The following is a 17,940-nucleotide window of genomic DNA, read 5'->3' as shown; positions in this document are numbered from 1 at the left end:
GTTTGAGAGTAAATCGGAGAAAGACGAAGGTAATGAGAAGTAGTAGAAATGAGAATAGCGAGAAACTTAACATCAGGATTGATGGTCACGAAGTCAATGAAGTTAAGGAATTCTGCCACCTAGGCAGTAAAATAACCAATGACGGACGGAGCAAGGAGGACATCAAAAGCAGACTCGCTATGGCAAAAAAGGCATTTATGGCCAAGAGAAGTCTACTAATATCAAATACCGGCCTTAATTTGAGGAAGAAATTTCTGAGGATGTACGTCTGGAGTACAGCATTGTATGGTAGTGAAACATGGACTGTGGGAAAACCGGAACAGAAGAGAATCGAAGCATTTGCGATTTGGTGCTATAGACGAATGTTGAAAATTAGGTGGACTGATAAGGTAAGGAATGAGGAGGTTCTACGCAGAATCGGAGAGGAAAGGAATATGTGGAAAACACTGATGAGGAGAAGGGACAGGATGATAGGACATCTGCTAAGACATCAGGGAATGACTTCCATGGTACTAGAGAGAGCTGTAGAGGGCAAAAACTGTAGAGGAAGACAGAGATTGGAATACGTCAAGCAAATAATTGAGGACGTAGGTTGCAAGTGCTACTCTGAGATGAAGAGGTTAGCACAGGAAAGGAGTTATTGGAGGGCCGCATCAAACCAGTCAGTAGACTGATGACCAAAATAACTAAAAAAAAACTTCAAAATGAGTGAACTTCTCAACTATCCTCCAATTCTCACTTACTGACGTAATTAAGATCACTTGGATCATTACATGACAAAAAGTCTGATGCCGTTTGACAAAATAGATTCCAAAATTTGACTTCTCTGTATCAGGATTACAAAACACACAAAATATTACAAATCGGGTATACCTAATCAATCTATACATTAAACCTGGTGGAAAATACCTGGTTTCTACATTCAAGGGTCAATATTGTAAAATTCAGCTAAATCCACATTACGTTGCTTTGTACTTAAAACTAAATATACAAAATTTCATTAATTTACAAATTTGTTGTAGTTGGTTTCACTTTGAGTTACAGTACAAATACGCAGCGTATCACTCGGAATACGAATCGATTAATCAAGGCGTCTTCTCTGCCGGCGGACATACAGAGAAACCTGCGCAACACGGAAGCCCTACCACCTCGTCTGTATGGATTACCCAAGATCCATAAGAACAACGTTCCACTGAGACCGATCGTTAGCGCTCCCGGCTCACCAACGTATAAACTGCCAAAACACTTGGCCTCTCTGCTCCAGCCACACGTGGGGAAGACCGACACATACATTAAGGACTCAGGACGTTTCATTGAGAAGCTGAAGAAACTGAAACTTGCACCAAACGACATCCTGGTCAGCTTTGATGTTGTTTCGTTATTTACGAGAGTGCCACTCAGTGACGCTCTGGAGCACATCGGTTCCATGTTCCCGCAAGACATCAAAAAGCTCTTCCATGCATGTCTCACCACGAGCTATTTCACGTGGAACGGCGATTTCTACGAACAGCTGGAATGTGTCGCCATGGGTAGTCCTCTCAGTCCAGTGGTGGCCAACTTCTTCATGGAACAATTCGAAGCACAGGCACTGGGCTCGGCGACTTGCAAACCTAAGGTGTGGTACAGGTACGTCGATGATACTTTCGTGGTGTGGAGCCATGGTGAAGAACAGCTCGGTGACTTCCTAAGACACTTGAACAGCCTCCATGCCAACATAACATTTACCATGGAAGTAGAAAAGGACAAGAAACTGCCATTTCTAGATGTGCTGGTCACAAGGGAAGGCGAAAACCTGGGACACAGCGTGTATCGAAAACCGACACACACGGACCGATACCTGCACAAACTGTCAAACCACCACCCGAGCCAGAAAAGAGGCATGATTAGTACGCTCGTAACGAGAGCAGGACGAATATGTGAGCCGCAACACCTCAAACGAGAAATGCAACACCTGGAAACTGTTCTGAGGAGCAATGGGTACTCCACAAATTACATTAGAAGTGTAACAGAGCCCAACACTCGGCGAAGTAAGGAACCAGAAAAAGAAATGTCGGGTACGGCCTTTCTGCCATACATTCCCAGAGTGACGGACAGAATCGGCCGTACATTGCGCAAACATGGCGTAAAAACGATTTTCAAACCGACAAGGAAGATCAAAGAGTGTCTTAGATCGGCGAAGGAGAAAAGAGACCCACTTGCAAGGTCGGGAATATACCGTATACCATGCACATGCGGAAAAGTTTATGTCGGAATGACTGGACGATCAATTAACACCAGGATCTAAGAGCACAAGCGACATTGCAGGTTGGGGCAGGTGGAGAAATCGGCCGTGGCAGAGCACGCACTGAATGAGACCGACCACGTAATAAAATTCGCCGACACGGAAGTTCTAGCTGTAGAGAAGCACTATCACACGCGCTTGTTCAGAGAAGCTGTAGAAATACAAAAACACGCGAACAGTTTCTACAAGAAAGGGGAAAGCCTTAAGGTAAACGGATCCTGGCTTCCCGTACTGCAGCGAACGACCGTCGCAGGTAGCAAGAGGAGAACCGCACCGGCAATGACCGCGGAGAAGCCCTCGGACATTGGCGCGCCAGGTACATATAGTCTGCGGCCGCGAGCTCGCCTCCAGCACCGGCAATGGAGCGTGAAGCTTTGACAATGCCAGCCACTCGTGCTGGCGAAACGTCAGAAAAATCATTAGATGAACGTCGGCCGAAGAACCCGAGACAGAAGCCAATAGGCAGTTTATATGTAAATTCATGGAGGGTGCCACAATATTCAGCTTGCCTATACTGACACCAAGTGTTTGGTGGAGGTGAACACAAAGTATGACATGGCTTTTCATGGCTTTGATATTCAATGTAAGAAAGTGCTCCACACAGCTCTTTTCATCTTCTCTAAATTGTCACCGTTATGTCTAATGGGATTCCCATAATATTCCTGTAATTCATTAATTGCTTTGTCCGTTAGTTGGAAGGCACATTTTTTCTTGACATGTCCTACACACAGTAGGCACAAAACAAAGCAATTCACAGCCTTCTAGACTGTGTAGTTCCCAAGATATGACTGCTCAACTGTGGCACTATTTGCGTAGCCGCGAAATTTGATAGTCACACGACAACATTCAAAATATTATTTGAAGGCCTCACAATTGTCTGATTTTAATGTATTATATACCAAAATGTTCAGGAAAGTCGAAAGTATATTATGGAGTAGTAAACAGAAAATGTCAAATTTCAACGAATTTCACATACAATGTACCCTTAAATTCATAGGATAGGTCTTAAAGAAGTTTGCTGCCCATAATTAATTTTCTGAGCTATAGAAATTTTCCACCAAGAGGACATTTCGCAATATAACTCTCTGCTTGTTTCCATGCGTCAGATGATGAGTTTTCAAAGTAACAGGTACTTTTACACTACGGAGGTACAACGGACAAACCAAAACAATTAGTCAACCTCAATAGACATCACGATAATGCAGCGTAACTCTGCCTCTAGGACTGATAATCTACATCTACATCTCTATCTACGTACTACTCTGCAATTAACACTTAAATACCTGGCAGAGCATTTTCACTGTATATCTCTGTCGTTCCGCTCTCGAACAGCGCGTGGCAAAAACGAACACTCAGATCTCACGGTGATTTCTCTTACTTTATGACCGTGATCATTTCTTCCTATGTAGGTGTGTGTCAAAAAAATATTTTCACATTCGGTGGAGAAGATTAAAGATTGGAATTTTGTGAAAAAATCTCGCCACAACGAATAACGTCTTTATTTTGAAGGCTGCCACCCCAACTCTCTTATCATATCCGTGGCACTCTCTCTCCTATTTTACTATAATACAAGACGCCCTGTTCTTCTTTGAACTTTTTCGATGTCTTTTTTCAATCCTGGCATACTACACAGCAATACTCTGAGGACGGGCAAACGTAGTGTGGGCAGTCACATTAGTAGACGCATCTCCATTCCAATAAAACGCAGTCTTTGGTCTCAGTTTGGCGAGGAAATGACTCTACAAGCTTCTTCAGGTATGCCATACCAGCTAAATCCACCCATTGACGAAGAAATCCCATAGCACTAGCAAATATTCGGGCTGTTGATTGCTACTTTTTATCTGCTGTTCGAGATAGCTCCAGACTGTTAAGGCTGAGGGGTGTTGTGCGGCTGAGTACCTGAGCGTTTGCCTATCCAGAAACGTATGTGTGCAGTCCTGTGAACACGGATTCTGAAACTGTGAATGACGAGAGTGCAACTGTGCAGCACTACACTCATCGTGAAGATGTAGAAGGAAGGACATCTCCTGGTCCTCCAGCATGCTGAAATAAACATCCCGGTTCTTGAGCACGGTGACCTGAATAAGAAAATCTCCTCATGCCACGAAGAACATCCCGAAAACATCGCCGAACCACCTCCGTTACGTAGGACACCTCCACACCATGCAGGTTAGACGCTTCAGTGGACTGTCTATGCGGCTTCCACCATTTGAAAAAAGGAGAAATCGCGATTCGACCCCACTATACTCTTTCCGTCAGCTACTGTCCAATTTCTGTGTTGTTTGGCCTATTGAAGACATATGTGGCACAATCAGCAATATCCGTTTGTAAGGGGTTCACCACCCTGCTGGACCAAATGTAATCTCGATGTATTGCTCACTTGCTAGAACGACAATTCACAGGCGCTGCCTGAGACGTAAAATATCTTTACCCCTGTTATAAGAGAGCTGCAATAGAGTCGCAGGTAAGCGCAGTCTCTGCCGCAGCTGCAGTCGCTCGCTGCTACAGTGTAGTTGTAGCCTGTCGCTGGTACAGTGCAGTTTGTAATCAGTAGTTGTTAAAGTCACAGTGCAGAATAAATTGTAAAATTTTGTTATATGGAACTGAATAATAATTGTGATCAGCAGCAGAGCTAAATGATACCATGGAATGAGATAATGATGAACAAATGAATAATTGTTAATATCATGAAAAATCAACAGTGTAATTAAGTCAACCATCTAAAGTAAGGTAAATTTTATGATTTTTACGAGATGATGATGAACAAATGAATAATTGTTAATATCATGAAAAACCAACAGTGTAATTAAGTCAACCATCTATAGTAAGGAAAAATTTATGATTTTTATTGGCATTCACGTAGTTAAGTCACTTGTCTGAGATGTTAATATGAATTTGTTTCAAACTTTCCTTTTACGATTCGTCAGCACCATTTGACCCAGATTTGTAATATATTCAGTTTTCCCGTGTAATGGATTGGAGATCTAGAATGAGATTTTCACTCTGCAGCGGAGTGTGCGCTGATATGAAACTTCCTGGCAGATTAAAACTGTGTGCCCGACCGAGACTCGAACTCGGGACCTTTGCCTTTCGCGGGCAAGTGCTCTACCAACTGAGCTACCGAAGCACGACTCACGCCCGGTACTCACAGCTTTACTTCTGCCAGTACCTCGTCTCCTACCTTCCAAACTTTACAGAAGCTCTCCTGCGAAACTTGCAGAACTAGCACTCCTGAAAGAAAGGATATTGCGGAGACCTGGCTTAGCCACAGCCTGGGGGATGTTTCCAGAATGAGATTTTCACTCTGCAGCGGAGTGTGCGCTGATATGAAACTTCCTGGCAGATTAAAACTGTGTGCCCGACCGAGACTCGAACTCGGGACCTTTGCCTTTCGCGGGCAAGTGCTCTACCAACTGATCTCTATCAATAACGTAAAAAGTCTTCAGAATATAATTGTTTTTATCAGTCAACTATAAAAGTATAATTTCCCCTTAAGTCATTACCAGTCCCGATGCAGTCATTTATCTACATTAAAATATTCCAGAATTTTTGTCAGATCATAGTTATGTGCTCTTTAGTGATCAGACGACCAGCTGTGCAGCTGTGTCACTAAGTAAACTCAGTTTTTCTCGTAATTCAGATCTCAGTATTAGTAGATAGGCCAGTATTGCACTAACCTGTGCCATTTACGAGCAGATATATCTACATCTACATCTACATTAATACTCCGCAAGCCACCCAACGGTGTGTGGCGGAGGGCACTTTACGTGCCACTGTCATTACCTCCCTTTCCTGTTCCAGTCGCGTATGGTTCGCGGGAAGAACGACTGTCTGAAAGCCTCCGTGCGCGCTCTAATCTCTCTAATTTTACATTCGTGATCTCCTCGGGAGGTATAAGTAGGGGGAAGCAATATATTCGATACCTCATCCAGAAACGCACCCTCTCGAAACCTGGACAGCAAGCTACACCGCGATGCAGAGCGCCTCTCTTGCAGAGTCTGCCACTTGAGTGTATTAAACATCTCCGTAACGCTATCACGGTTACCAAATAACCCTGTGACGAAACGCGCCGCTCTTCTTTCGATCTTCTCTATCTCCTCCGTCAACCCGATCTGGTACGGATCCCACACTGATGAGCAATACTCAAGTATAGGTCGAACGAGTGTTTTGTAAGCCACCTCCTTTGTTGATGGACTACATTTTCTAAGCACTCTCCCAATGAATCTCAACCTGGTACCCGCCTTACCAACAATTAATTTTATATGATCATTCCACTTCAAATCGTTCCGCACGCATACTCCCAGATATTTTACAGAAGTAACTGCTACCAGTGTTTGTTCCGCTATCATATAATCATACAATAAAGGATCCTTCTTTCTGTGTATTCGCAATACATTACATTTGTCTATGTTAAGGGACAGTTGCCACTCCCTGCACCAAGTGCCTATCCGCTGCAGATCTTCCTGCATTTCGCTACAATTTTCTAATGCTGCAACTTCTCTGTATACTACAGCATCATCCGCGAAAAGCCGCATGGAACTTCCGACACTATCTACTAGGTCATTTATATATATTGTGAAAAGCAATGGTCCCATAACACTCCCCTGTGGCACGCCAGAGGTTACTTTAACGTCTGTAGACGTCTCTCCATTGATAACAACATGCTGTGTTCTGTTTGCTAAAAACTCTTCAATCCAGCCACATAGCTGGTCTGATATTCCGTAGGCTCTTACTTTGTTTATCAGGCGACAGTGCGGAACTGTATCGAACGACTTCCGGAAGTCAAGAAAAATAGCATCTACCTGGGAGCCAGTATCTAATATTTTCTGGGTCTCGTGAACAAATAAAGCGAGTTGGGTCTCACACGATCGCTGTTTACGGAATCCATGTTGATTCCTACAGAGTAGATTCTGGGTTTCCAAATACGACATGATACTCGAGCAAAAAACATGTTCTAAAATTCTACAACAGATCGATGTCAGAGATATAGGTCTATAGTTTTGCGCATCTGCTCGACGACCCTTCTTGAAGACTGGGACTACCTGTGCTCTTTTCCAATCATTTGGAACCCTCCGTTCCTCTAGAGACTTGCGGTACACGGCTGTTAGAAGGGGGGCAAGTTCTTTCGCGTACTCTGTGTAGAACCGAATTGGTATCCCGTCAGGTCCAGTGGACTTTCCTCTGTTGAGTGATTCCAGTTGCTTTTCTATTCCTTGGTGACTTATTTCGATGTCAGCCATTTTTTCGTTTGTGCGAGGATTTAGAGAAGGAACTGCAGTGCGGTCTTCCTCTGTGAAACAGCTTTGGAAAAAGTATTTCAGCTTTACGCGTGTCATCCTCTGTTTCAATGCCATCATCATCCAGGAGTGTCTGGATATGCTGTTTCGAGCCACTTACTGATTTAACGTAAGACCAGAACTTTCTAGGATTTTCTGCCAAGTCGGTACATAGAATTTTACTTTCGAATTCACTGAACGCTTCACGCATAGCCCTCCTTACGCTAACTTTGACATCGTTTAGCTTCTGTTTGTCTGAGAGGTTTTGGCTACGTTTAAACTTGGAGTGAAGCTCTCTTTGCTTTCGCAGTAGTTCCTAACTTTGTTGTTGTACCACGATGGGTTTTTCCCGTCCCTCACAGTTTTACTCGGCACGTACCTGTCTAAAACGCATTTCACGATTGCCTTGAACTTTTTCCATAAACACTCAACATTGTCAGTGTCGGAACAGAAATTTTCGTTTTGATCTGTTAGGTAGCCTGAAATCTGCCTTCTATTACTCTTGCTAAACAGATAAACCTTCCTCCCTTTTTTTTTGTATTCCTATTAACTTCCATATTCAGGGATGCTGAAACGGCCTTATGATCACTGATTCCCTGTTCTGCACTCACAGAGTCGAAAAGTTCGGGTCTGTTTGTTATCAGTAGGTCCAAGATGTTATCTCCACGAGTCGGTTCTCTGTTTAATTGTTCGAGGTAATTTTCGGATAGTGCACTCAGTATAATGTCACTCGATGCTCTGTCCCTACCACCCATCCTAAACATCTGAGTGTCCCAGTCTATATCTGGTAAACTGAAATCTCCACCTAAGACTATAACATGCTGAGAAAATTTATGTGAAATGTATTCCTAATTTTCTCTCAGTTGTTCTGCCACTAATGCTGCTGAGTCGGGAGGTCGGTAAAAGGAGCCAATTATGAACCTAGCTCGGTTGTTGAGTGTAACCTCCACCCATAATAATTCACAGGAACTATCCACTTCTACTTCACTACAGGATAAACTACTACTAACAGCAACGAACACCCCACCACCGGTTGCATGCAATCTATCCTTTCTAAACACCGTCTGTACCTTTGTAAAAATTTCGGCAGAATTTATCTCTGGCTTCAGTCAGCTTTCTGTACCTATAACGATTTCAGCTTCGGTGCTTTCTCTCAGCGCTTGAAATTCCGGTACTTTACCAACGCAGCTTCGACAGTTGACAATTACAATACCGATTGCTGCTTGGTCCCCGCATGTCCTGACTTTGCCCCGCACCCGTTGAGGCTGTTGCCCTTTCTGTACTTGCCCAAAGCCATCTAACCTAAAAAACCGCCCAGCCCACGCCACACAACCCCTGCTACCCGTGTAGCCGCTTGTTGCGTGTAGTGGACTCCTGATCTATCCAGCGGAACCCGAAACCCCACCACCCTATGGCGCAAGTCGAGGAATCTGCAGCCCACATGGTCGCAGAACCGTCTCAGCCTCTGATTCAGACCCTCCACTCGGCTCTGTACCAAAGGTCCACAGTCAGTCCTGTCGACGATGCTGCAGATGGTGAGCTCTGCTTCCATCCCGCTAGCGAGACTGGCAGTCTTCACCAAATCAGATAGCCGCCGGAAGCCAGAGAGGATTTCCTTCGATCCATAGCGACACACATCATTGGTGCCGACATGAGCGACCACCTGCAGATGGGTGCACCCTGTACCCTTCATGGCATCCGGAAGGACCCTTTCCACATCTGGAATGACTCCCCCCGGTATGCACACGGAGTGCACATTGGTTTTCTTCCTTCCTCTTGCTGCCATTTCCCTAAGGGGCCCCATTACGCGCCTGACGTTGGAGCTCCCAACTACCAGTAAGCCCACCCCCTGCGACCGCCCGGATCTTGCAGACTGAGGGGCAACCTCTGGAACAGGACCAGCAGCCATGTCAGGCCGAAGATCAGTATCAGCCTGAGACAGAGCCTGAAACCGGTTCGTCAGACAAACGGGAGAGGCCTTACGTTCAGCCCTCCGGAATGTCTTTCGCCCCCTACCACACCTTGAGACGACCTCCCACTCTACCACAGGTGAGGGATCAGCCTCAATGCGGGCAGTATCCCGGGCAACCACAGTCGTAGTCCGATCGGGGGATGCGTGGGACGAGCTGGCCGTCCCCGACAAACCCCCATCCGGACCCCCACAGTGATGCCCATTGGCAACAGCCTCAAGCTGTGTGACCGAAGCCAACATTGCCTGAAGCTGGGAGCGAACGGATGCCAACTCAGCCTGCATCCGAACACAGCAGTTGCAGTCCCTATCCATGCTAAAAACTGTTGTGCAAAGAACTTCTGAACTAATCTACAGAGAGCGCAAACAAATCGACAAAATTTAAACGGTTATTAAAATACAAGATTGCCTAGTAAATGCAGTAATGCTGCTACTTGCGCACTGCTGACACACTGCTCGGCGGCGGAAGGAGACTACGCGATTTTACAATATTCAGGTACTAAAACGCGATGCTACAACTCTCAAATATTATAATACGCCCGAAATTTATGAATTAAACAATGCTAGTACCAAAAACACGCAAAGAAATTAAGAATTAAACTATGTAATCCGGCGTAATCCGGCGACACCATCACGAGGTAGGAATTTTTCAGTTTATTTCTCACGGACGGATTCAGATTGATTTCACAGGGCCATGGCGTAGCGCTGCTTACGTCAAAATTTATCAATTTTTCATAAGTTAAGATATATCAGTTTTCATACGTCAGAACTTAATTATCTAAATTTAATTTTTTTTAATTTTCTGTTCGGGAAGGTTATACATCATTATTATTATTTTTTTTATTTATGCGGGAAGGTTACGCGTTTGCTAGTTACTCTACTCCAAATGCCCACTACATTTACAATGAGGTGACAAAAGTCATGAGATAGCAATACGTAGATACGTAGATGGTGGAGCTGCCATTTGCACTCAGGTGATTTACGTGGAAAGGTTTACGACGTGATTACAACCGCCCGACGGCAGTTAACAGACTTTGAAAGCCGAATAATAGTTAGAGCTAGAAGCATGGGACATTCCATGCTGGGAATCGTTGGGGGATTCAGTATTCCGAGATCCACAGAGTGAAGACTGTGCCGAGGGTATCGAATTTCAGACATTACCTCTTACCACAGACAAAGTATTGGCCGACGGCCTTCATTTAACGACTGAAAGCGGCGGCGTTTACGTAGAGTTGCCGTTACTTACAGACAAGCAACATTGCGTGGGATAACCCCAGAATCAGTGTGGGACGTACGACGAACATATCCGTTGGCACAGTGCGGCGAAATTTCCGTTAACGTCTGCGGCAGCAACGACCGACGCCAGTGTCTTTGCTAACAGCCGCTCCTGGACTCGTGACCATATCGACTTGATCCTAGACGACTGGAAAGCCATGACCTGGTCCGATAAGTCCCGATTTCACTTGGTAAGAGTTAATGATTGCTTTCGAATGTGTCACAAAGCCCGTGAAGCCATGGACCCAAGTTGTCACCCCAAGACACTGTGCAAACAGTTGGTGGCTTCATAATGGTGTGGGCTCTATTTACATATTTTCCTCTACTTGGAGACCATTTGCAGTTCTCAAAAAACGATAGAATTCTTACCGGGCCACAGTTGTTTGCGAATGGTTTCAAGAACATTTAGAACGAATGATTTGCACACCCATATCGCCCGACATTAATCCCATCAAACTTATATAGGAATAATCTAGAGATTTGTTTGCGCACAAAATCATTCACCGGCAAAACTTTCGCAGTTACGGACAGCTATAGACGCAGCATGGCTCATTATTTCTGCAGGGGATTTCGAACAAGTTATTGAGTCCGCGCCACGTCGAATTGCTGCACTATACCGGTATTAGGAGGTATCCTACGACTTTCGTCATCTCAGTGTAGTTCCAGTTTCAATTTTCGGCTGGAAATTTGTTGTCGTGAGTCTCCATTCTCTTACAGTTGCAACTCCTGTCAGATTTGGAGCCGATGGTCATAGAAAAGTTGTGATACTGGTTTCCCGTGCCTATCGGATAGGATTTCTTTTTTCGGTTACTGTTCTCACCCCATATTGTACAACTGCAAGTGGTGCACCATTCCTTGTAGATGCGTTGGACCGCCCGCGCTGATACACCAACAAAAGTGGAGCTACTTCAGTCACGGCGAGGTCATGCGCACGTCCAAACTCAGTAACTACACTCTGCTATTCAGTCACGCCTTCAAGAAGACCTGTCGACCTACTCTGATTCCATACAGCTATAACACTTAACTGCCGCGACTAGCCTCAGTGGTGGAGTATAACATGACCGTAAGATGGCTGCACTACACCATGTACAGCGCTCCAAAGACTCCATCGTCTTTTTGTATAGGGGTAGCTAATTTTTGTTTGGTCATCTCGAAAATGTAGTAGTATACTGATTTGTCCCGAGACTCAGAGGGCCATAGACACGGGTTCCCAGGTAGATGTCGTGTTTCTTGTCTCCCGCAAGGCTTTTGATAGAGTTCCCCACAGTCGTTTAACGAGCAAAGTAAGAGCATATGGACTATCAGACCAATTCTGTGACTGGATTGAAGAGTTCCCAGGTAACAGAACGCAACATGTCATTCTCAATGGAGAGAAGTCTTTCGAGGTAAGCCTTATATCAGGTGTGCCGCAGGGGAGTGTCGTAGGGCCGTTGCTATTCACAATATACAGTATATAAATAACCTTGTGGATAACATCGGAAGTTCACTGAGGCTTTTTGCGGATGATGCTGTAGTATATCGATAGGTTGTAAGAATGGAAAATTGTACTGAAATGCAGCAGGATCTGCAACGAATTGACGCATGGTGCAGGGAATGCAATTGAATTTCAATCTAGACAAGTGTAATGTGCTGCGAATACGTAGAAAGAAAGATCCTTTATCATTTAGCTACAATATAGCAGGTCAGCAACTGGAAGCAGTTAATTCCATAAATTATCTGGGAGTAGGCATTAGGAGTGATTTAAAATGGAATGACCATATAAAATTAATCGTCGGTAAAGCAGATGCCAGACTGAGATTCATTGGAAGAATCCTAAGGAAATGCAGACCGAAAACAAAGGATGTAGGTTACAGTACACTTGTTCGCCCACTGCTTGAATACTGCTCATCGATGTAGGATCCGTACCAGATAGGGTTGATAGAAGAGATAGAGAACATCCAACGGAGAGCAGCGCGCTTCGTTACAGGATTATTTAGTAATCGCGAAAGCGTTACGGAGATGATAGATAAACTCCAGTGGAAGATTCTGCAAGAGAGACGCTCAGTAGCTCGGTACGGGCTTTTGTTGAAGTTTCGAGAACATACCTTCACCGAAGAGTGAAGCACTATATTGCTCCCTCCTACGTATATCTCGCGAAGAGACCGTGAGCATAAAATCAGAGAGATTAGAGCCCACACAGATCCATACCGACAATCTTTCTTTCCTCGAACAATACGAGACTGGAACAGAAGGGAGAACCGATAGAGGTACTCTAGGTACCCTCCGTCACTCACCGTCAGGATTCTGAAGGAAAATTACGTAATTAACGTTTACTGCACTGTTGACCTGAATATACTACTTGAAAATCTGAAGTAACAGCGGTAAAGTACAGAGAGCAGAAAGTTATCTACAACCTGCACAGAATGCAGACGGCATTTGAAGAGTTGAAGAAGTCGAAGGCCATGTTTAAGCAAAGCGGTAGTTGAGAAGGGAGAGAGAAAGGGAGAATTGTCTGTCCACGTTGTTATCGAATCTGCATACCGAGCGAGCAGCAAAGGAAACCAAGGAAATTAGGAAAGGGCATTATACGATGGCTATTCATAAAGTAAGGCCCAATGGGGCGCGAAATGGTAACCACAGTTAAAATTCTATGAAGCTTTGCACAAACGTGTTGGGCAGTGCATCTAGCATGCCCGTCGATCGCTTGAGGTCGCTCTTTTCAGTTGTGAGCGCAAAGTGAGCACGTAAATATGCCTGGGACAATGTGTCACCCGCCAACTATGAGAGTCTACTGAGAGATTTCATCTGATGTCATGCAGCCCATATAACAGAGCTGTCATGCGCTTCCTTCTTCATGACAATCCTCGGCAGCACATCGCAGGTGCAACGAAGGCACTTCTGCAGCGTTTTCAATGAGAAGTCTTTGATCGCCCTCCGTACACCCCAGATTTATTTCCCCCTGACGTTCATCTCTACTCACATGAACCGCTGGCTATGCAGAAAACGTTCTGGCACAGACAAGAGCTGTAAACCAGCGTAGAGAATTGGCAGAAAGCACAGGCGGCGTCCTTCTATAACGAGGTTATTGAAAAGTTGATACAACGGTATGAAAGGAACGTTCTTTTTAAATAAATTGTAATGTATTCTTTGAAAAAATTTTGTAACGTTCTTTTTAAAAGGATTTGGTGCTTTTGTTTGTTAATGAATATGCAACGTGTAATATTTGTCCTACGCAAATTTACTGCATGATGTGTTGTTGAGCAAATGTCTTAACTGTAAAACCAATATGCAATTTTCATAATGAAATCAGTATCTCTGATTTTTTACCCAGTCTCGTGAGCACAAAGTTCTATGGCCCCGTGCAATAAACTGACAATATTCCCTATGCAAATAAACAATGAAATAAATTTTCCTTTGCTCAAGAGTCGCGATGAGTGTAATCTTGGTATTCTGTTCTCTCCACAGTAGGCATGCAAAATATTCAATCTTTGCACAGCGAAGTGCAATGCCGGCCGTGAAACACTTTCATACAGATAATGTCAGTAGATGGCTGATAAATGAATAATCTTGCACATGTTCAGTGAAAATACTGGATATTGAAGCTGTTACAAACTTTAACACTTTTCTGATTCTCGCAAAATAATATTTTTCTGACTGATTGAAAAATGATTTCTTCAATAAAATGTTCAGTGGGTTTCAAATAAACTCGACTTGGAAGAGGACGAAGTACTGATAAGGGGACATGCTAAGATCGAATTCTTGTCAGAAAATTGTATTCAAAATAAAGTTTCACCTTCACAAAATCTGATATGGAACTTTTAACATTAACTTCAAAATTAGTGAACTTCTCAACTGTCCTCCAATTCTCACTTACTGATGTAATTAAGAACACTTGGATTGTTACATGACAAAAGTCTGATGCCGTTTGACAAAATAGATTCCAAAATTTGACTTCTCTGTATCAGGATTACAAAACACACAAAATATTACAAATCGGGTATACCTAATCAATCTATACATTAAAACTGGTGGAAAATACCTGGTTTCTACATTCAAGGGTCAATATTGTAAAATTCAGCTAAATCCACATTACGTTGATTTGTACTTAAAACTAAATATGCAAAATTTCATTAATTTACAAATTTGTTCTAGTTGCTTTCACTTTGAGTTACAGTACCAATTCATTACTCTTTTCCAATTGCCATCGACAGTGATTAGCAATTGTTAACGATACGTATCACTTCAATTTTTCATAATCTGATAGCCTTACAAATTAATGATACGCAGTTTACACTTTTATAGAAATAACTACGACCTAACATTTGTTGGCTCTGCGTGAGTACAAACACTATCACTCATAACTTCATTCTGTAAAAATTGCATTATGCTGCGTCCATAGACCAACAACTAAATTCTCACAGCTAGCCACTAGCTTTAAGTCTCACATCCTTCCTATAAAGGAGTGAAACGGGAAATACTACTGCTCTCCCCGCGCCCCTACTTAGAATCGATTCTGCCACTCACACAACATCTTTGGTTCAGAGGTGTCAAAAATAAAATCAGTTCTACAGCGCGCTTCGTTACAGGGTCATTTAGTAATCGCGAAAGCGTTACGGAGATGATACATAAACTCCAGTGGAAGACTCTGCAAGAGAGACGCTCAGTAGCACGGTACGGGCTTTTGTTGAAGTTTCGAGAACACACCTTCACCGAGGAGTCAAGCAGTATATTGCTCCCTCCTACGTATATCTCACGAAGAGACCATGAGCATATAATCAGAGAGATTAGAGCCCACACAGATCCATACCGACAATCTTTCTTTCCACGAACAATACGGAGAACCGATAAAGGTACTCCAGGTACCCTCCGCCACACACCGTCAGGTGGCTTGCGGAATATGGATGCAGATGTAGACGTAGATTTATTGTTTCACTCAGTTTGACTACGGATCCCAAGGACATCGCATATTTCCAAGAAACTCTCGGTCGTTCCCCGTTATTAACGCACGATTGTGGAAGGAGGGGAGAGAAGAGACGTCAGCCGCACTCGGCGCCCTAGATACCGAAGACCTCCCCCCACACCACACACACCTTCCTCGCTGTGGGGGTGGACGCCGGCGTGTTCCGGCAGACACTGACTGACGGTGCGCGGTCGCCGATGGCGGCGGCAGGTAACGGAGACATATTTTATAAGTCGCGCCCCCTCTGGACGACCGGGCTGCAGGAACTCGGTGGCAGCTCAGGGGCCTCAATGGTTTTCCCTGATAGTCTATCAAATTACCTGTCGCACCGACCTAAAACTGTGTTTACCTCTCCAAGGGTCCATCTGTCACGCGCAGTATTAACCTCCAGTAACGGCAGGTCTTTTCTAAGCCAAAAGTCTCCCTTAAGGCACCACAGAATAAGTCCTTGGGGCGGAGTTTCTGTTTAGCATGCATGTTCTAACGAGCCAGAACTAGGGGGATCACAGATTACGATACTTTGTCTGTCTGACGAACTTTGTGATACCATTTTTGTTCATCTATGTTTTACCTAAAATTGCAAGTATGAAGGACAAGAGGTAAGATTATGGGATAGGTATATTGAACGGAAATATTTATTTAAATTTCACACTTTATTTCTGTAATACTTCACTATTATTATTATTGTTTTTATTTTAAAACAAGTAAATAATTTTATAAATTCTATTCTTTTTATTTAACCATAAATAGCATTTACACTGACGGGAAAAAATCGCAGCACTAAAAAATAATTAATGTACAATAATGAAATTTCGGAAATATATTTTTCTAGGTAATATATTTAAGTGATTAAAATTGCAAGATCACGGTCTAATGTAAGTGCGAGATAAGCCATTGCGGATGTTGTATGCCGGTGTAACCGCCATAATGTTGAATGGCAGCATGCAAACATGTACAGATGCGGGATATCAGTTTGTGGGACGGAGTCCCATGCCTGTTGCACGTGGTCGGTCAATGTAGGGATGGTACCGCCTGGGACACTGGATTTGTCGATCGATGATGACCCATATGTGTTCGATTGGAGACAGATCTGGTGATCGATCAAGCCAAAGTAACATATTAATACTCTGTAGACCACGTTTGGCTACAACAACGGTATGTGGGCGAGCATTATCCTGTTGGAAAACGCCCCCTGGAATGCTGTTATTCATGAATGGCAGCACAACAGGTCGGATCACCAAACTCAAGTACAAACTGGCAGTTACGGTGCGTGCAAATCTAACAGTTACAGCGCGCAGTTAAAGCAAATCTGAATTGCACCCTTATAGTGGCGCTTCTAGCGTCACACTTATGCGACCGGCGTCAGATATGAACAGACATTGTCTTTCAGACAGAGAACCACTCTTATCCACTTTCGTTTACGTAGCACAACTCCTTCTCGGTGCTACGATTCTTCCCCCTCACTGTTGGTTCAAATGGCTCTAAGCACTATGGGACTTAACATCTGAGGTCATCAGTCCCCTACACTTAGAGAACTACGTAAACTAACCTAAGGACATCACACACATCCCTGTGCGATGCAGGATTCGAACCTGCGACCGTAGCAGCCGCGTGCTTACGCACTGAAGCGCCTAGAACCGCGCGGTCACAGCAGCCGGCCCCCCTCACTGTATTTGGTGTTTTACAATATTTTCGCTACAAAACTTCTCGTAACGTTTTCTTATCTGTTACATCAAGAACAGTTATAGTTTTTCGATAGCAAGATCAATTTTTCATACAAATAGTCATATGAAAGAAAACATAAAATGCTTATTATTTTGGCTATGTGACATACGCTGTAAGTTTTACAAAACTTTATTTCGAGATTATGTACAGACATACACAATTATTTTTATTTTTATAAGTTTTACCAATCTCAAGAGCGTGTTTTCTTTGCAACTGTTCAGCCGTGTATGCATAAAATTATGTACATACGTCAGTTTCGAAAGCTGAAGTCTCTGGAACAATCTAGAACTTAATGCTGAAATATATCGTTCGTCATGCGCGCCAAAAGTTCAGTATTTGTATAGGGCTCTTGTGGGACAGCCTTTGTTTGGACGTAGAGTTCTACGTTACTCTTTGAGCTGTGGAAATAATCTGCATCAAATACAAATTTTGTGTTGGAAACTGTAATTTCTATTGAAAATTCATTCGGAATGTT

Source organism: Schistocerca nitens, chromosome 7 (assembly GCF_023898315.1).
Source record: "Schistocerca nitens isolate TAMUIC-IGC-003100 chromosome 7, iqSchNite1.1, whole genome shotgun sequence".
In the NCBI taxonomy this organism is placed as follows: domain Eukaryota; kingdom Metazoa; phylum Arthropoda; class Insecta; order Orthoptera; family Acrididae; genus Schistocerca; species Schistocerca nitens.
This window is presented reverse-complemented; position numbering follows the sequence as displayed.